Raw genomic sequence first — 23,074 nt, 5'->3', positions numbered from 1 at the left:
GTTATTGTTATTAATATGACGACTAAAAACGATTCTGAAGACTTTGGTGACTTTTATGTCTTTTTCTTTTTTCTCTACTAAAGTGTTAGACACAATTAATTTAGTTTAATTTCAGTATTTCAAACATTTTATTTTTAAGCAAGTTTTTGTTAAATATTATTTATATCCAACTTTATAACTCGCTTATGGTTGGTCCTACAAGAAAAATGCAAATAACTATTTTGTAGGAAATGTTATCAGCTTTAATTTTGAAAGAAAGATAAAAATTGATAGGAGTAACTGTTTTCGAGATATAAGCAAAAAACCAATGTAAAAACTGTTACCGTTTCAGAACAAAAATGTAATTCAGTTTTCAATGTTTGAGACGAAGACGAAAATGCAGCATTTAAAATCGACTCTGAAGACTTCAGTGACTTATATGTCACCCCCTTTTTTTCTAATAAAGTATTGGACTTAATAAATTAAGTGTATTTTAAATCACAAGACATTTTCTGTTAAAGCACTTCTTTTTTATATATTAATTATTTTCAATCTTATATCTCGCTTATGGTTAGTCCTACATAAAAAATGCAAATAATTATTTTGTAGGAAATTTTATCAGCTTGAATTTTAGTAAAAAGATAAAAGTTGATAGGAGTAACTGTTTTCGAGATATGAGCAAGAAACCAAAACACTGTTACCTTAATTAAGCGTTTGCACATAAGCAAATTTAGTACTATTAGTATTATTATTAATATAAGCAAGAAACCAAAAAACTGTTACCTTAATAAAGCGCTTGCATATAAGCAGATTTAGTACTATTAGTATTATTATTATTAATGTTATTGTTATTAATATGACGACTAAAAACGATTCTGAAGACTTTGGTGACTTTTATGTCTTTTTCTTTTTTCTCTACTAAAGTGTTAGACACAATTAATTTAGTTTAATTTCAGTATTTCAAACATTTTATTTTTAAGCAAGTTTTTGTTAAATATTATTTATATCCAACTTTATAACTCGCTTATGGTTAGTCCTACAAGAAAAATGCAAATAACTATTTTGTAGGAAATGTTATCAGCTTTAATTTTGAAAGAGAGATAAAAATTGATAGGAGTAACTGTTTTCGAGATATAAGCAAAAAACCAATGTAAAAACTGTTACCGTTTCAGAACAAAAATGTAATTCAGTTTTCAATGTTTGAGACGAAGACGAAAATGCAGCATTTAAAATCGACTCTGAAGACTTCAGTGACTTATATGTCACCCCCTTTTTTTCTAATAAAGTATTGGACCTAATAAATTAAGTGTATTTTAAATCACAAGACATTTTCTGTTAAAGCACTTCTTTTTTAAATATTAATTATTTTCAATCTTATATCTCGCTTATGGTTAGTCCTACATAAAAAATGCAAATAATTATTTTGTAGGAAATTTTATCAGCTTGAATTTTAGTAAAAAGATAAAAGTTGATAGGAGTAACTGTTTTCGAGATATGAGCAAGAAACCAAAACACTGTTACCTTGATTAAGCGTTTGCATATTAGCAAATTTAGTACTATTAGTATTATTATTATTAATGTTATTGTTATTAATATGACTATTAAAGACAACTTTGAAACCTTTAGTGACTTTTATGTCTTCTTCTTTTTCCTCTACTAAAGTGTTAGACACAATTAAATTAGTTTAATTTCAGTTTTTCAAACATTTTATTTTAAAGCAAATTTTTGTTAAATATTATTTATATCCAACTCTATAACTCGCTTATGGTTGGTCGTACAAGAAAAATGCAAATAACTATTTTGTAGGAAATTTTATCAGCTTTAATTTTGAAAGAAAGATAAAAATTGATAGGAGTAACTGTTTTCGAGATATAAGCAAAAAACCAATAAGAAAACTGTGACTGTTACTGAACAAAAATGTAATTCGGTTTTCAATGTTTGAGACGAAAACGAAACTGCAGCATTTAAAAACGACTCTGAAGACTTCAGTGACTTTTATGTCACTTTCTTTTTCTTCTAATAAAGTATTGGACCCAATAAATTAAGTGTATTTTAAATCACAAGACATTTTCTGTTAAAGCACTTTTTTTTAAATATTAATTATTTTCAATCATATATCTCGCTTATGGTTAGTCCTACATGAAAAATGCAAATAACTATTTTGTAGGAAATTTTATCAGCTTGAATTTTAGTAAAAAGATAAAAATTGATAGGAGTAACTGTTTTCGAGATATAAGCAAGAAACCAAAACACTGTTACCTTAATTAAGCGTTTGCATATAAGCAAATTTAGAACTATTAGTATTATTATTATTAATGTTATTGTTATTAATATGACAACTAAAGACAACTCTGAAACCTTTAGTGACTTTTATGTCTTTTCGTTTTTTCTCTACTAAAGTGTTAGACACAGTAAAATTAGTTTAATTTCAGTTTTTCAAACATTTTATTTTAAAGCAAATTTTTGTTAAATATAATTTATATCCAACTCTATAACTCGCTTATGGTTGGTCCTACAAGAAAAATGCAAATAACTATTTTGTAGAATATTTTATCAGCTTTAATTTTGAAAGAAAGACAAAAATTCATAGGAGTAACTGTTTTCGAGATATAAGCAAGAAACCAAAAAACTGTTACCTTAATAAAGCGCTTGCATATAAGCAGATTTAGTACTATTAGTATTATTATTATTAATGTTATTGTTATTAATATGACGACTAAAAACGATTCTGAAGACTTTGGTGACTTTTATGTCTTTTTCTTTTTTCTCTACTAAAGTGTTAGACACAATTAATTTAGTTTAATTTCAGTATTTCAAACATTTTATTTTTAAGCAAGTTTTTGTTAAATATTATTTATATCCAACTTTATAACTCGCTTATGGTTGGTCCTACAAGAAAAATGCAAATAACTATTTTGTAGCAAATGTTATCAGCTTTAATTTTGAAAAAAAGATAAAAATTGATAGGAGTAACGGTTTTCGAGATATAAGCAAAAAACCAAAGTAAAAACTGTTACCGTTTCAGAACAAAAATGTAATTCAGTTTTCAATGTTTGAGACGAAGACGAAAATGCAGCATTTAAAATCGACTCTGAAGACTTCAGTGACTTATATGTCACCCCCTTTTTTTTTTAATAAAGTAGTGGACCTAATAAATTAAGTGTATTTTAAATCACAAGACATTTTCTGTTAAAGCACTTCTTTTTTAAATATTAATTATTTTCAATCTTATATCTCGCTTATGGTTAGTCCTACATAAAAAATGCAAATAACTATTTTGTAGGAAATTTTATCAGCTTAAATTTTTGTAAAAAAATAAAAATTGATTGGAGTAACTGTTTTCGAGATATGAGCAAGAAACCAAAACACTGTTACCTTAATTAAGCGTTTGCATATAAGCAAATTTAGTACTATTAGTATTATTATTATTAATGTTATTGTTATTAATATGACGATTAAAGACAACTTTGAAACCTTTAGTGAATTTTATGTCTTCTTCTTTTTCCTCTACTAAAGTGTTAGACACAATTAAATTAGTTTAATTTCAGTTTTTCAAACATTTTATTTTAAAGCAAATTTTTGTTAAATATTATTTATATCCAACTCTATAACTCGCTTATGGTTGGTCCTACAAGAAAAATGCAAATAACTATTTTGTAGGATATTTTATCAGCTTTAATTTTGACAAAAAGATAAAAATTGATAGGAGTAACTGTTTTCGAGATATAAGCAAAAAACCAATAAGAAAACTGTGACTGTTACTGAACAAAAATGTAATTCAGTTTTCAATGTTTGAGACGAAGACGAAACTGCAGCATTTAAAAACGACTCTGAAGATTTCAGTGACTTTTATGTCACTTCCTTTTTCTAAAAAAAAAAGTATTGGACCCAATAAATTAAGTGTATTTTAAATCACAAGACATTTTCTGTTAAAGCACTTTTTTTTTAAATATTAATTATTTTCAATCATATATCTCGCTTATGGTTAGTCCTACATGAAAAATGCAAATAACTATTTTGTAGGAAATTTTATCAGCTTGAATTTTAGTAAAAAGATAAAAATTGATAGGAGTAACTGTTTTCGAGATATAAGCAAGAAACCAAAACACTGTTACCTTAATTAAGCGTTTGCATATAAGCAAATTTAGTACTATTAGTATTATTATTATTAATGTTATTGTTATTAATATGACAACTAAAGACAACTCTGAAACTTTTAGTGACTTTTATGTCTTTTCCTTTTTCCTCTACTAAAGTGTTAGACACAATTAAATTAGTTTAATTTCAGTTTTTCAAACATTTTATTTTAAAGCAAATTTTTGTTAAATATTATTTATATCCAACTCTATAACTCGTTTATGGTTGGTCCTACAAGAAAAATGCAAATAACTATTTTGTAGGAAATTTTATCAGCTTTAATTTTGAAAAAAAGACAAAAATTCATAGGAGTAACTGTTTTCGAGATATAAGCAAGAAACCAAAAAACTGTTACCTTAATAAAGCGCTTGCATATAAGCAGATTTAGTACTATTAGTATTATTATTATTAATGTTATTGTTATTAATATGACGACTAAAAACGATTCTGAAGACTTTGGTGACTTTTATGTCTTTTTCTTTTTTCTCTACTAAAGTGTTAGACACAATTAATTTAGTTTAATTTCAGTATTTCAAACATTTTATTTTTAAGCAAGTTTTTGTTAAATATTATTTATATCCAACTTTATAACTCGCTTATGGTTGGTCCTACAAGAAAAATGCAAATAACTATTTTGTAGGAAATGTCATCAGCTTTAATTTTGAAAGAAAGATAAAAATTGATAGGAGTAACTGTTTTCGAGATATAAGCAAAAAACCAAAGTAAAAACTGTTACCGTTTCAGAACAAAAATATAATTCAGTTTTCAATGTTTGAGACGAAGACGAAAATGCAGCATTTAAAATCGACTCTGAAGATTTCAGTGACTTATATGTCACCCCCTTTTTTTCTAATAAAGTATTGGACCTAATAAATTAAGTGTATTTTAAATCACAAGACATTTTCTGTTAAAGCACTTCTTTTTTAAATATTAATTATTTTCAATCTTATATCTCGCTTAGGGTTAGTCCTACATAAAAAATGCAAATAATTATTTTGTAGGAAATTTTATCAGCTTGAATCTTAGTAAAAAGATAAAAATTGATAGGAGTAACTGTTTTCGAGATATGAGCAAGAAACCAAAACACTGTTACCTTAATTAAGCGTTTGCATATAAGCAAATTTAGTACTATTAGTATTATTATTATTAATGTTATTGTTATTAATATGACGATTAAAGACAACTTTGAAACCTTTAGTGACTTTTATGTCTTCTTCTTTTTCCTCTACTAAAGTGTTAGACACAATTAAATTAGTTTAATTTCAGTTTTTCAAACATTTTATTTTAAAGCAAATTTTTGTTAAATATTATTTATATCCAACTCTATAACTCGCTTATGGTTGGTCCTACAAGAAAAATGCAAATAACTATTTTGTAGGAAATTTTATCAGCTTTAATTTTGAAAAAAAGATAAAAATTGATAGGAGTTACTGTTTTCGAGATATAAGCAAGAAACCAAAAAACTGTTACCTTAATAAAGCGCTTGCATATAAGCAGATTTAGTACTATTAGTATTATTATTATTAATGTTATTGTTATTAATATGACGACTAAAAACGATTCTGAAGACTTTGGTGACTTTTATGTCTTTTTCTTTTTTCTCTACTAAAGTGTTAGACTCAATTAATTTAGTTTAATTTCGGTTTTTCAAACATTTTATTTAAAGCAAATTTTTGTTAAATATTATTTATATCCAACTCTATAACTCGCTTATGGTTGGTCCTACAAGAAAAATGCAAACTATTTTGTAGGAAGCTTTATCAGCTTTAATTTTAAAAGAAAGATAAAAATTGATAGGAGTAACTGTTTTCGAGATATAAGCAAAAAACCAATAAGAAAACTATAACAGTTACTGAACAAAAATGTAATTCAGTTTTCAATGTTTAAGACGAAGACGAAAATGCAGCATTTACAAACGACTCTAAAGACTTCAGTGACCTTTCTGTCACCTCTTTTTCTTCTAATAAAGTATTGGACCCAATAAATTAAGTGTATTTTAAATCACAAGACATTTTCTGTTGAAGCACTTTTTTTTAAATTTTAATTATTTTCAAACTTATATCTCGCTTATGGTTAGTCCTACATTAAAAATGCAATTAACTATTTTGTAGGAAATTTTATCAGCTTTAATTTTAGTAAAAAGATAAAAATTGATAGGAGTAACTGTTTTCGAGATAAAAGCAAGAAACCAAAACACTGTTACCTTAATTAAGCGTTTGCATATAAGCAAATTTAGTACTATTAGTATTATTATTAATGTTATTGTTATTAATATTACGATTAAAGACAACTTTGAAACCTTTAGTGACTTTTATGTCTTCTTCTTTTTCCTCTACTAAAGTGTTAGACACAATTAAATTAGTTTAATTTCAGTTTTTCAAACATTTTATTTTAAAGCAAATTTTTGTTAAATATTATTTATATCCAACTCTATAACTCGCTTATGGTTGGTCCTACAAGAAAAATGCAAATAACTATTTTGTAGGAAATTTTATCAGCTTTAATTTTGAAAAAAAGATAAAAATTGATAGGAGTAACTGTTTTCGAGATATAAGCAAAAAACCAATAAGAAAACTGTGACTGTTACTGAACAAAAATGTGATTCGGTTTTCAATGTTTGAGACGAAGACGAAACTGCAGCATTTAAAAACGACTCTGAAGACTTCAGTGACTTTTATGTCACTTCCTTTTTCTTCTAATAAAGTATTGGACCCAATAAATTAAGTGTATTTTAAATCACAAGACATTTTCTGTTAAAGCACTTTTTTTTTAAATATTAATTATTTTCAATCATATATCTCGCTTATGGTTAGTCCTACATGAAAAATGCAAATAACTATTTTGTAGGAAATTTTATCAGCTTGAATTTTAGTAAAAAGATAAAAATTGATAGGAGTAACTGTTTTCGAGATATAAGCAAGAAACCAAAACACTGTTACCTTAATTAAGCGTTTGCATATAAGCAAATTTAGTACTATTAGTATTATTATTATTAATGTTATTGTTATTAATATGACAACTAAAGACAACTCTGAAACCTTTAGTGACTTTTATGTCTTTTCCTTTTTTCTCTACTAAAGTGTTAGACACAGTTAAATTAGTTTAATTTCAGTTTTTCAAACATTTTATTTTAAAGCAAATTTTTGTTAAATATTATTTATATCCAACTCTATAACTCGCTTATGGTTGGTCCTACAAGAAAAATGCAAATAACTATTTTGTAGAATATTTTATCAGCTTTAATTTTGAAAGAAAGACAAAAATTCATAGGAGTAACTGTTGTCGAGATATAAGCAAGAAACCAAAAAACTGTTACCTTAATAAAGCGCTTGCATATAAGCAGATTTAGTACTATTAGTATTATTATTATTAATGTTATTGTTATTAATATGACGATTAAAAACGATTCTGAAGACTTTGGTGACTTTTATGTCTTTTTCTTTTTTCTCTACTAAAGTGTTAGACACAATTAATTTAGTTTAATTTCAGTATTTCAAACATTTTATTTTTAAGCAAGTTTTTGTTAAATATGATTTATATCCAACTTTATAACTCGCTTATGGTTGGTCCTACAAGAAAAATGCAAATAACTATTTTGTAGGAAATGTTATCAGCTTTAATTTTGAAAAAAAGATAAAAATTGATAGGAGTAACTGTTTTCGAGATATAAGCAAAAAACCAAAGTAAAAACTGTTACCGTTTCAGAACAAAAATGTAATTCAGTTTTCAATGTTTGAGACGAAGACGAAAATGCAGCATTTAAAATCGACTCTGAAGACTTCAGTGACTTATATGTCACCCCCTTTTTTTTAATAAAGTATTGGACCTAATAAATTAAGTGTATTTTAAATCACAAGACATTTTCTGTTAAAGCACTTCTTTTTTAAATATTAATTATTTTCAATCTTATATCTCGCTTATGGTTAGTCCTACATAAAAAATGCAAATAACTATTTTGTAGGAAATTTTATCAGCTTGAATTTTAGTGAAAAGATAAAAATTGATAGGAGTAACTGTTTTCGAGATATGAGCAAGAAACCAAAACACTGTTACCTTAATTAAGCGTTTGCATATAAACAAATTTAGTACTATTAGTATTATTATTACTAATGTTATTGTTATTAATATGACGATTAAAGACAACTTTGAAACCTTTAGTGACTTTTATGTCTTCTTTTTTTTCCTCTACTAAAGTGTTAGACACAATTAAATTAGTTTAATTTCAGTTTTTCAAACATTTTATTTTAAAGCAAATTTTTGTTAAATATTATTTATATCCAACTCTATAACTCGCTTATGGTTGGTCCTACAAGAAAAATGCAAATAACTATTTTGTAGGAAATTTTATCAGCTTTAATTTTGACAGAAAGATAAAAATTGATAAGAGTAACTGTTTTCGAGATATAAGCAAAAAACCAATAAGAAAACTGTGACTGTTACTGAACAAAAATGTAATTCAGTTTTCAATGTTTGAGACGAAGACGAAACTGCAGCATTTAAAAACGACTCTGAAGACTTCAGTGACTTTTATGTCACTTCCTTTTTCTTCTAATAAAGTATTGGACCCAATAAATTAAGTGTATTTTAAATCACAAGACATTTTCTGTTAAAGCACTTTTTTTTTAAATATTAATTATTTTCAATCATATATCTCGCTTATGGTTAGTCCTACATGAAAAATGCAAATAACTATTTTGTAGGAAATTTTATCAGCTTGAATTTTAGTAAAAAGATAAAAATTGATAGGAGTAACTGTTTTCGAGATATAAGCAAGAAACCAAAACACTGTTACCTTAATTAAGCGTTTGCATATAAGCAAATTTAGTACTATTAGTATTATTATTATTAATGTTATTGTTATTAATATGACAACTAAAGACAACTCTGAAATTTTTAGTGACTTTTATGTCTTTTTCTTTTTCCTCTACTAAAGTGTTAGACTCAATTAATTTAGTTTAATTTCGGTTTTTCAAACATTTTATTTTAAAGCAAATTTTTGTTAAATATTATTTATATCCAACTCTATAACTCGCTTATGGTTGGTCCTACAAAAAAATGCAAATAACTATTTTGTAGGAAATTTTATTAGCTTTAATTTTGAAAAAAAGATAAAAATTGATAGGAGTAACTGTTTTCGAGATATAAGCAAGAAACCAAAAAAATGTTACGTTAATTAAGCGTTTGCATATAAGCAAATTTAGTACTATTAGTATTATTATTATTAATGTTATTGTTATTAATATGACGACTAAAGACGACTCTGAAACATTTAGTGACTTTTATGTCTTCTCCTTTTTCCTCTACTAAAGTGTTAGACACAATTAATTTAGTTTAATTCCGGTTTTTCAAGCATTTTATTTTAAAGCAAATTTTTGTTAAATATTATTTATATCCAACTCTATAACTCGTTTATGCTTGGTCCTACAAGAAAAATGTAAATAACTATTTTGTTGGAAATTTTATCAGCTTTAATTTTGAAAGAAAGATAAAATTTGATAGGAGTAACTGTTTTCGAGATATAAGCAAAAAACCAATAAGAAAACTGTAACTGTTACTGAACAAAAATGTAATTCAGTTTTCAATGTTTGAGACGAAGTCAAAAATGCAGCATTTAAAAACGACTCTGAAGACTTCAGTGACTTTTATGTCACCTCCTTTTTCTTCTAATAAAGTATTGGACCCAACAAATTAAGTGTGTTTTAAATCACAAGACATTTTCTGTTAAAACACTTTTTTTTAATTAATAATTATTTTTAAACTTATATCTCGTTTATGGTTAGTTCTACATGAAAAATGCAAATAACTATTTTGTAGGAAATTTTATCACCTTTAATTTTGGTGAAAAAGTAAAAATTGATAGGAGTAACTGTTTTCGAGATATAGGCAAAAAACAAAAAAACTGTTACCTTAATTAAGCGCTTGCATATAAGCAAATTTAGTACTACTAGTATTGTTATTGTAAATGTAATTGTTATTAATATGACGACTAAAGACAACTTTAAGACTTTAGTGACTTTTATGTCTCCTCCTTTTTCCTCTACTAAAGTGTTAGACACAATTAATTTAGTTTAATTTCGGTTTTTCAAACATTTTATTTTAAAGCAAATTTTTGTTAAATATTAAAAACTATAAAATGGCTTAGATTGCCTAAAAACACAGATCACACATGATCTTTTGCATAAAAATGAGAAAACGCTCATGTAACACACAAAATAAGCTCCATTTTTCCTTTTTAAAAGTATTATTATTATTATTACTTTTGTTACTATTACTATTATTATTATTATTATTATTATTATTATTATTATTAAAAACTTATATTAAACAGACAGAAAACGTCGTATTCTGACACAACTTAAAACACAGATCACACATGATCTTTTGCATAGAAATGAGAAAACGCTCATATAACACAAAATAAGCTTCATTTTGGCTTAGAAAACTAAGCTTACTTTTACTACTACTATTATTTTTATTTTTATTATTATTATTACTATTACTATTATTTTTATTATTGTTATTACTATTATTATTATTATTATTATTATTATTATTATTATTATTATTATTAATATTATTATTATTAAAGACCGATTATAACTTTTGTATAGTAAATGTTTTTATACCAGTTTTAAAATGAGTTATTAATTTTAGACAATTTCTTGCCTAAAAACACAGATCACAGATGATCTCTTGCATAGAAATGAGAAAACGCTCAGATAACACAAAATAAGCATCATTTTTGCTTAGAAAAACTAAGCTTTAATTTAGAAAGAAATTTATTATTATAAGTATTATTATCATTATTATTATTATTATTATTATTATTATTATTATTATTATTGTTTCTTTTATTACTATTATTATTATTATTATTATTATTATTATTATTATTATTATTATTATTAACTTTTGTATAGTAAATGTTTTTATACCAGTTTTAAAATGAGTTATTAATTTTATTCAATTTCTTGCCTAAAAACACAGATCACAGATGATCTCTTGCATAGAAATGAGAAAACGCTCATATAACACACAAAATAAGCATCATTTTTGCTTAGAAAAACTAAGCTTTAATTTAGAAAGAAATTCATTATTATAAGTATTATTATCATTATTATTATTATTATTATTATTATTACTATTATTATTATTATTATTATTATTATTATTACTATTATTATTATTATTATTACTATTATTATTATTATTATTATTATTATTATTATTATTATTATTATTATTATTATTATTAACTTTTGAATAGTAAATGTTTTTATACCAGTTTTAAAATGAGTTATTAATTTTAGACAATTTCTTGCCTAAAAATACAGATCACAGATGATTTCTTGCATAGAAATGAGAAAGCGCTCGCTCATATAACACACAAAATAAGCTTAATTTTTGCTTAGAAAAACTAAGCTTTAATTTAGAAAGAAATTTATTATTATAAGTATTATTATCATTATTATTATTATTATTATTATTATTATTATTATTATTATTATTATTATTATTATTATTATTATTATTATTATTATTAACTTTTGTATAGTAAATGTTTTTATACCAGTTTTAAAATGAGTTATTAATTTTATTCAATTTCTTGCCTAAAAACACAGATCACAGATGATCTCTTGCATAGAAATGAGAAAACGCTCATATAACACACAAAATAAGCATCATTTTTGCTTAGAAAAACTAAGCTTTAATTTAGAAAGAAATTCATTATTATAAGTATTATTATCATTATTATTATTATTATTATTATTATTATTATTATTATTATTATTACTATTATTATTATTATTATTATTACTATTATTATTATTATTATTATTATTATTATTATTATTATTATTATTATTATTATTATTATTATTATTATTATTATTATTATTGTTATTATTAATATTATTATTATTATTGTTATTATTATTATTATTATTAAAAACTTATATTAAACAGACAGAAAACGTCGTATTCTGACACAAAAAAACGAATTACGTTATAGACTTGACGAGAACGGCGTATCTCGGACTCTTATAGGACTCTTATAGGGTCAAAAATTATCAGTTTGGATTAAAACAAATTATTTTTGTTGACTCTCAGTCTGAATTGTTCATCAGTTCAAACAAAAACGGCTTACTTTAGACGATCTTTTGCTTTGAACAAGAAAACTTACATCGAACAGACTAAAAACGTATTAATCTGGCATAAAAGAGCAATTTATGTATCACTTTGGATAAAGGCAGCTAATCCTATTCGTTTCATTGCTTAAAATAGACAAAATTGTTAATAAATCTAACAAAAACGCTGTATTCTAGCACAAAATACTAATTACATTATAGTTTCGACGAGAATAGCTTATTTGGAATGATTCTATGCTTCCAAACGAGTAAATTTTTAATAAACAGATGCCAAACATCATGTTTTGTCCTATAAAGACATTTTATATTGCAGTTTGTATTAAAACAAAATATTTTCGTTGATTCTTTGTTAGAAGCAGCAAACCTAACATTAAAGAATCTGAAAACTTTGTATTCGGACACAAACCACCGAATTTTGTTTCAGTTTAGACAAAAACGGTTGATTTTCGACAATATTTTGCTTTGAACAAGAAAGCTTATATCAAACTGACTAAAAACGTCTTATTTTAGCACAAAACAAAAGATTTGCGTTATAGTCTTAAAGCTGATTCATGCCACAGTTTGGATAAAAACCAATTATTTTTGTTAATTCATTGTTACAAACAAGAAACCTTACATCAAAGAAACTGAAAACCCCTTATTTAGGCACAGAAATTCGAATTACGTTTCAGTCTGGACAAAAACTGCTTATTTTAGACGATCCTTTGTTTTGAACACGAAAACTTACATTAAAAAGATTAAAAACGTCTTATTCTGGCTGAAAACTGCAAATTATATATTACTCTAGATAAAAGCAATTTATCCTGATTACTCCTTTACTTAGAATAGAGTAAACTTGTATAAAACTTAATGAAAACTTTAAATTTCGTCTCAAAGAAATAATTTACGTTATAGTTTTGACCAGCACTGTTTATTTCAAACGAAATTATGATTCGAAACTAATGAACTTTTATGGGGCAGATGCAAAACCACATATTACCATATAATGCGTTGTTTTAAAGCAAAGTATTACCTTTTGCAACAAGAAATTTCACGTCAAAGAAACTGAAAACTTCGTATCCATACATAAATATCTAATTACGTATCAGTTTAGGCAAATACAGCTTATTTTAAACGATTCCTTGCTATAAACAAGAAAAATTCTATCAAGCATATTGAAAACGTCTTATTCTCGAAAATAAGAGCAAATTATGTATCAGTTTTAACAAAAGCGGATTACTCTGTTTGATTCTATGCTTAGAGTAGAGTAAACTACTATAAAACGTAATGAAAACTCTATATTCAAGCTCAAAAGAACAAATTACGTTATAGTTTTGACAAAAAAAAATATTTCGGACGATTACATACTTCGAAGTAAGCAAACTTTAATTGAACATGTGCAAAAGCTAATACTTTGCTTTAAAATAATGATTTATGTGGTAATATGGTATTTTGCATCTGTCCTATAAAAGTTTACCCGTTTCGCTCCATTGAATCATTAGAAATAAATTATTTTCTAACAAAGAATCAACGAAAATATTTTGTTTTAATACAAACTGCAATATAAAATGTCTTTATAGGACAAAACATGATGTTTGGCATCTGTTTATTAAAAATTTACTCGTTTGGAAGCATAGAATCATTCCAAATAAGCTATTCTCGTCGAAACTATAATGTAATTAGTATTTTGTGCTAGAATACAGCGTTTTTGTTAGATTTATTAACAATTTTGTCTATTTTAAGCAATGAAACGAATAGGATTAGCTGCCTTTATTCAAAGTGATACATAAATTGCTCTTTTATGCCAGATTAATACGTTTTTAGTCTGTTCGATGTAAGTTTTCTTGTTCAAAGCAAAAGATCGTCTAAAGTAAGCCGTTTTTGTTTGAACTGATGAACAATTCAGACTGAGAGTCAACAAAAATAATTTGTCTTAATCCAAACTGATAATTTTTGACCCTATAAGAGTCCTATAAGAGTCCGAGATACGCCGTTCTCGTCAAGTCTATAACGTAATTCGTTTTTTTGTGTCAGAATACGACGTTTTCTGTCTGTTTAATATAAGTTTTTAATAATAATAATAATAATAACAATAATAATAATAATAATAATAATAATAATAACAATAATAATAATAATAATAATAATAATAATAATAATAAAAATAATAATAGAAATAAAAGTAAGCTTAGTTTTCTAAGCAAAAATGAAGCTTATTTTGTGTGTTATATGAGCGCTTTCTCATTTCTATGCAAGAAATCATCTGTGATCTGTATTTTTAGGCAAGAAATTGTCTAAAATTAATAACTCATTTTAAAACTGGTATAAAAACATTTACTATACAAAAGTTAATAGTAATAATAATAATAATAATAATAATAATAATAGTAATAATAATAATAATAATAATAGTAATAATAATAATAATAATAATAATAATAATAATAGTAATAAAAAAAAAATAATAATAATAATAATAATAATGATAATAATACTTATAATAATGAATTTCTTTCTAAATTAAAGCTTAGTTTTTCTAAGCAAAAATGATGCTTATTTTGTGTGTTATATGAGCGTTTTCTCATTTCTATGCAAGAGATCATCTGTGATCTGTGTTTTTAGGCAAGAAATTGAATAAAATTAATAACTCATTTTAAAACTGGTATAAAAACATTTACTATACAAAAGTTAATAATAATAATAATAATAATAATAATAATAATAATAATAATAATAATGATAATAATACTTATAATAATAAATTTCTTTCTAAATTAAAGCTTAGTTTTTCTAAGCAAAAATGATGCTTATTTTGTGTTATCTGAGCGTTTTCTCATTTCTATGCAAGAGATCATCTGTGATCTGTGTTTTTAGGCAAGAAATTGTCTAAAATTAATAACTCATTTTAAAACTGGTATAAAAACATTTACTATACAAAAGTTATAATCGGTCTTTAATAATAATAATATTAATAATAATAATAATAATAATAATAATAATAATAATAATAATAATAATAATAGTAATAATAATAATAAAAATAATAGTAATAATAATAATAATAATAAAAATAAAAATAATAGTAGTAGTAAAAGTAAGCTTAGATTTCTAAGCCAAAATGAAGCTTATTTTGTGTTATATGAGCGTTTTCTCATTTCTATGCAAAAGATCATGTGTGATCTGTGTTTTAAGTTGTGTCAGAATACGACGTTTTCTGTCTGTTTAATATAAGTTTTTAATAATAATAATAATAATAATAATAATAATAATAATAATAATAATAATAATAATAATAATAGTAATAATAATAATAATAATAATAATAACAATAATAATAATAATAATAATAATAATAATAATAATAATAATAATAGTAATAGTAACAAAAGTAATAATAATAATAATACTTTTAAAAAGGAAAATTGGAGCTTATTTTGTGTGTTACATGAGCGTTTTCTCATTTTTATGCAAAAGATCATGTGTGATCTGTGTTTTTAGGCAATCTAAGCCATTTTATAGTTTTTAATATTTAACAAAAATTTGCTTTAAAATAAAATGTTTGAAAAACCGAAATTAAACTAAATTAATTGTGTCTAACACTTTAGTAGAGGAAAAAGGAGGAGACATAAAAGTCACTAAAGTCTTAAAGTTGTCTTTAGTCGTCATATTAATAACAATAACATTTATAATAACAATACTAGTAGTACTAAATTTGCTTATATGCAAGCGCTTAATTAAGGTAACAGTTTTTTTGTTTTTTGCCTATATCTCGAAAACAGTTACTCCTATCAATTTTTACTTTTTCACCAAAATTAAAGGTGATAAAATTTCCTACAAAATAGTTATTTGCATTTTTCATGTAGAACTAACCATAAGCGAGATATAAGTTTGAAAATAATTATTAATTAAAAAAAAGTGTTTTAACAGAAAATGTCTTGTGATTTAAAATACACTTAATTTGTTGGGTCCAATACTTTATTAGAAGAAAAAGGAGGTGACATAAAAGTCACTGAAGTCTTCAGAGTCGTTTTTAAATGCTGCATTTTTGACTTCGTCTCAAACATTGAAAACTGAATTACATTTTTGTTCAGTAACAGTTACAGTTTTCTTATTGGTTTTTTGCTTATATCTCGAAAACAGTTACTCCTATCAAATTTTATCTTTCTTTCAAAATTAAAGCTGATAAAATTTCCAACAAAATAGTTATTTACATTTTTCTTGTAGGACCAAGCATAAACGAGTTATAGAGTTGGATATAAATAATATTTAACAAAAATTTGCTTTAAAATAAAATGCTTGAAAAACCGGAATTAAACTAAATTAATTGTGTCTAACACTTTAGTAGAGGAAAAAGGAGAAGACATAAAAGTCACTAAATGTTTCAGAGTCGTCTTTAGTCGTCATATTAATAACAATAACATTAATAATAATAATACTAATAGTACTAAATTTGCTTATATGCAAACGCTTAATTAACGTAACATTTTTTTGGTTTCTTGCTTATATCTCGAAAACAGTTACTCCTATCAATTTTTATCTTTTTTTCAAAATTAAAGCTAATAAAATTTCCTACAAAATAGTTATTTGCATTTTTTTGTAGGACCAACCATAAGCGAGTTATAGAGTTGGATATAAATAATATTTAACAAAAATTTGCTTTAAAATAAAATGTTTGAAAAACCGAAATTAAACTAAATTAATTGAGTCTAACACTTTAGTAGAGGAAAAAGAAAAAGACATAAAAGTCACTAAAGGTTTCAGAGTTGTCTTTAGTTGTCATATTAATAACAATAACATTAATAATAATAATACTAATAGTACTAAATTTGCTTATATGCAAACGCTTAATTAAGGTAACAGTGTTTTGGTTTCTTGCTTATGTCTCGAAAACAGTTACTCCTATCAATTTTTATCTTTTTACTAAAATTCAAGCTGATAAAATTTCCTACAAAATAGTTATTTGCATTTTTCATGTAGGACTAACCATAAGCGAGATATATGATTGAAAATAATTAATATTTAAAAAAAAAGTGCTTTAACAGAAAATGTCTTGTGATTTAAAATACACTTAATTTATTGGGTCCAATACTTTATTAGAAGAAAAAGGAAGTGACATAAAAGTCACTGAAGTCTTCAGAGTCGTTTTTAAATGCTGCAGTTTCGTCTTCGTCTCAAACATTGAAAACTGAATTACATTTTTGTTCAGTAACAGTCACAGTTTTCTTATTGGTTTTTTGCTTATATCTCGAAAACGGTTACTCCTATCAATTTTTATCTTTCTGTCAAAATTAAAGCTGATAAAATTTCCTACAAAATAGTTATTTGCATTTTTCTTGTAGGACCAACCATAAGCGAGTTATAGAGTTGGATATAAATAATATTTAACAAAAATTTGCTTTAAAATAAAATGTTTGAAAAACTGAAATTAAACTAATTTAATTGTGTCTAACACTTTAGTAGAGGAAAAAGAAGAAGACATAAAAGTCACTAAAGGTTTCAAAGTTGTCTTTAATCGTCATATTAATAACAATAACATTAATAATAATAATACTAATAGTACTAAATTTGCTTATATGCAAACGCTTAATTAAGGTAACAGTGTTTTGGTTTCTTGCTCATATCTCGAAAACAGTTACTCCTATCAATTTTTATCTTTTTACTCAAAATTCAAGCTGATAAAATTTCCTACAAAATAGTTATTTGCATTTTTTATGTAGGACTAACCATAAGCGAGATATAAGATTGAAAATAATTAATATTTAAAAAAGAAGTGCTTTAACAGAAAATGTCTTGTGATTTAAAATACACTTAATTTATTAGGTTCAATACTTTATTAAAAAAAAAAAGGGGGTGACATATAAGTCACTGAAGTCTTCAGAGTCGATTTTAAATGCTGCATTTTCGTCTTCGTCTCAAACATTGAAAACTGAATTACATTTTTGTTCTGAAACGGTAACAGTTTTTACTTTGGTTTTTTGCTTATATCTCGAAAACAGTTACTCCTATCAATTTTTATCTTTCTTTCAAAATTAAAGCTGATAACATTTCCTACAAAATAGTTATTTGCATTTTTCTTGTAGGACCAACCATAAGCGAGTTATAAAGTTGGATATAAATAATATTTAACAAAAACTTGCTTAAAAATAAAATGTTTGAAATACTGAAATTAAACTAAATTAATTGTGTCTAACACTTTAGTAGAGAAAAAAGAAAAAGACATAAAAGTCACCAAAGTCTTCAGAATCGTTTTTAGTCGTCATATTAATAACAATAACATTAATAATAATAATACTAATAGTACTAAATCTGCTTATATGCAAGCGCTTTATTAAGGTAACAGTTTTTTGTTTCTTGCTTATATCTCGAAAACAGTTACTCCTATGAATTTTTGTCTTTCTTTCAAAATTAAAGCTGATAAAATATTCTACAAAATAGTTATTTGCATTTTTCTTGTAGGACCAACCATAAGCGAGTTATGGAGTTGGATATAAATAATATTTAACAAAAATTTGCTTTAAAATAAAATGTTTGAAAAACTGAAATTAAACTAATTTAACTGTGTCTAACACTTTAGTAGAGAAAAAAGGAAAAGACATAAAAGTCACTAAAGGTTTCAGAGTTGTCTTTAGTTGTCATATTAATAACAATAACATTAATAATAATAATACTAATAGTACTAAATTTGCTTATATGCAAACGCTTAATTAAGGTAACAGTGTTTTGGTTTCTTGCTTATATCTCGAAAACAGTTACTCCTATCAATTTTTATCTTTTTACTAAAATTCAAGCTGATAAAATTTCCTACAAAATAGTTATTTGCATTTTTCATGTAGGACTAACGATAAGCGAGATATATGATTGAAAATAATTAATATTTTAAAAAAAAGTGCTTTAACAGAAAATGTCTTGTGATTTAAAATACACTTAATTTATTGGGTCCAATACTTTATTAGAAGAAAAAGGAAGTGACATAAAAGTCACTGAAGTCTTCAGAGTCGTTTTTAAATGCTGCAGTTTCGTCTTCGTCTCAAACATTGAAAACCGAATTAAATTTTTGTTCAGTAACAGTCACAGTTTTCTTATTGGTTTTTTGCTTATATCTCGAAAACAGTTACTCTTATCAATTTTTATCATTCTTTCAAAATTAAAGCTGATAAAATTTCCTACAAAATAGTTATTTGCATTTTTCTTGTAGGACCAACCATAAGCCAGTTATAGAGTTGGATATAAATAATATTTAACAAAAATTTGCTTTAAAATAAAATGTTTGAAAAACTGAAATTAAACTAATTTAATTGTGTCTAACACTTTAGTAGAGGAAAAAGAAGAAGACATAAAAGTCACTAAAGGTTTCAAAGTTGTCTTTAATCGTCATATTAATAACAATAACATTAATAATAATAATACTAATAGTACTAAATTTGCTTATATGCAAACGCTTAATTAAGGTAACAGTGTTTTGGTTTCTTGCTCATATCTCGAAAACAGTTACTCCTATCAATTTTTATCCTTTTACTAAAATTCAAGCTGATAAAATTTCCTACAAAATAGTTATTGGCATTTTTTGTGTAGGACTAACCATAAGCGAGATATAAGATTGAAAATAATTAATATTAAAAAAAGAAGTGCTTTAACAGAAAATGTCTTGTGATTTAAAATACACTTAATTTATTAGGTCCAATACTTTATTAAAAAAAAAGGGGGTGACATATAAGTCACTGAAGTCTTCAGAGTCGATTTTAAATGCTGCATTTTCGTCTTCGTCTCAAACATTGAAAACTGAATTACATTTTTGTTCTGAAACGGTAACAGTTTTTACTTTGGTTTTTTGCTTATATCTCGAAAACAGTTACTCCTATCAATTTTTATCTTTCTTTCAAAATTAAAGCTGATAACATTTTCTACAAAATAGTTATTTGCATTTTTCTTGTAGGACCAACCATAAGCGAGTTATAAAGTTGGATATAAATAATATTTAACAAAAACTTGCTTAAAAATAAAATGTTTGAAATACTGAAATTAAACTAAATTAATTGTGTCTAACACTTTAGTAGAGAAAAAAGAAAAAGACATAAAAGTCACCAAAGTCTTCAGAATCGTTTTTAGTCGTCATATTAATAACAATAACATTAATAATAATAATACTAATAGTACTAAATCTGCTTATATGCAAGCGCTTTATTAAGGTAACAGTTTTTTGGTTTCTTGCTTATATCTCGAAAACAGTTACTCCTATGAATTTTTGTCTTTCTTTCAAAATTAAAGCTGATAAAATATTCTACAAAATAGTTATTTGCATTTTTCTTGTAGGACCAACCATAAGCGAGTTATAGAGTTGGATATAAATAATATTTAACAAAAATTTGCTTTAAAATAAAATGTTTGAAAAACTGAAATTAAACTAATTTAACTGTGTCTAACACTTTAGTAGAGAAAAAAGGAAAAGACATAAAAGTCACTAAAGGTTTCAGAGTTGTCTTTAGTTGTCATATTAATAACAATAACATTAATAATAATAATACTAATAGTACTAAATTTGCTTATATGCAAACGCTTAATTAAGGTAACAGTGTTTTGGTTTCTTGCTTATATCTCGAAAACAGTTACTCCTATCAATTTTTATCTTTTTACTAAAATTCAAGCTGATAAAATTTCCTACAAAATAGTTATTTGCATTTTTCATGTAGGACTAACCATAAGCGAGATATATGATTGAAAATAATTAATATTTAAAAAAAAAGTGCTTTAACAGAAAATGTCTTGTGATTTAAAATACACTTAATTTATTGGGTCCAATACTTTATTAGAAGAAAAAGGAAGTGACATAAAAGTCACTGAAGTCTTCAGAGTCGTTTTTAAATGCTGCAGTTTCGTCTTCGTCTCAAACATTGAAAACCGAATTACATTTTTGTTCAGTAACAGTGACAGTTTTCTTATTGGTTTTTTGCTTATATCTCGAAAACAGTTACTCCTATCAATTTTTATCTTTTTTTCAAAATTAAAGCTGATAAAATTTCTTACAAAATAGTTATTTGCATTTTTCTTCTAGGACCAACCATAAGCGAGTTATAGAGTTGGATATAAATAATATTTAACAAAAATTTGCTTTAAAATAAAATGTTTGAAAAACTGAAATTAAACTAATTTAATTGTGTCTAACACTTTAGTAGAGGAAAAAGAAGAAGACATAAAAGTCACTAAAGGTTTCAAAGTTGTCTTTAATCGTAATATTAATAACAATAACATTAATAATAATAATACTAATAGTACTAAATTTGCTTATATGCAAACGCTTAATTAAGGTAACAGTGTTTTGGTTTCTTGCTTATATCTCGAAAACAGTTACTCCTATCAATTTTTATCTTTATACTAAAATTCAAGCTGATAAAATTTCCTACAAAATAGTTATTTGCATTTTTCATGTAGGACTAACCATAAGCGAGATATAAGTTTGAAAATAATTAAAATTTAAAAAAAAGTGCTTCAACAGAAAATGTCTTGTGATTTAAAATACACTTAATTTATAGGGTCCAATACTTTATTAGAAGAAAAAAGAGGTGACAGAAAGGTCACTGAAGTCTTTAGAGTCGTTTGTAAATGCTGCATTTTCGTCTTCGTCTCAAACATTAAAAACTGAATTACATTTTTGTTCAGTAACTGTTACAGTTTTCTTATTGGTTTTTTGCTTATATCTCGAAAACAGTTACTCCTATCAATTTCTATCTTTCTTTTAAAATTAAAGCTGATAAAGCTTCCTACAAAATAGTTGTTTGCATTTTTCTTGTAGGACCAACCATAAGCGAGTTATAGAGTTGGATATAAATAATATTTAACAAAAATTTGCTTTAAATAAAATGTTTGAAAAACCGAAATTAAACTAAATTAATTGAGTCTAACACTTTAGTAGAGAAAAAAGAAAAAGACATAAAAGTCACCAACGTCTTCAGAATCGTTTTTAGTCGTCATATTAATAACAATAACGTTAATAATAATAATACTAATAGTACTAAATCTGCTTATATGCAAGCGCTTTATTAAGGTAACAGTGTTTTGGTTTCTTGCTTATATCTCGAAAACAGTTACTCCTATCAATTTTTATCTTTTTACTAAAATTCAAGCTGATAAAATTTCCTACAAAATAGTTATTTGCATTTTTCATGTAGGACTAACCATAAGCGAGATATATGATTGAAAATAATTAATATTTAAAAAAAAAGTGCTTCAACAGAAAATGTCTTGTGATTTAAAATACACTTAATTTATTGGGTCCAATACTTTTTTAGAAGAAAAAGGAAGTGACATCAAAGTCACTGAAGTCTTCAAAGTCGTTTTTAAATGCTGCAGTTTCGTCTTCGTCTCAAACATTGAAAACTGAATTACATTTTTGTTCAGTAACAGTCACAGTTTTCTTATTGGTTTTTTGCTTATATCTCGAAAACAGTTACTCCTATCAATTTTTATCTTTCTGTCAAAATTAAAGCTGATAAAATTTCCTACAAAATAGTTATTTGCATTTTTCTTGTGGGACCAACCATAAGCGAGTTATAGAGTTGGATATAGATAATATTTAACAAAAATTTGCTTTAAAATAAAATGTTTGGAAAAACTGAAATTAAACTAATTTAATTGTGTCTAACACTTTAGTAGAGGAAAAAGAAGAAGACATAAAAGTCACTAAAGGTTTCAAAGTTGTCTTTAATCGTCATATTAATAACAATAACATTAATAATAATAATACTAATAGTACAAAATTTGCTTATATGCAAACGCTTAATTAAGGTAACAGTGTTTTGGTTTCTTGCTCATATCTCGAAAACAGTTACTCCTAT

This window comes from Tribolium castaneum, chromosome 9 (genome assembly GCF_031307605.1).
Source record: "Tribolium castaneum strain GA2 chromosome 9, icTriCast1.1, whole genome shotgun sequence".
Classification (NCBI taxonomy): Eukaryota; Metazoa; Arthropoda; class Insecta; order Coleoptera; family Tenebrionidae; genus Tribolium; species Tribolium castaneum.
The sequence above is the reverse complement of the archived record's forward strand: the minus strand, read 5'-3'. Positions refer to the sequence as shown.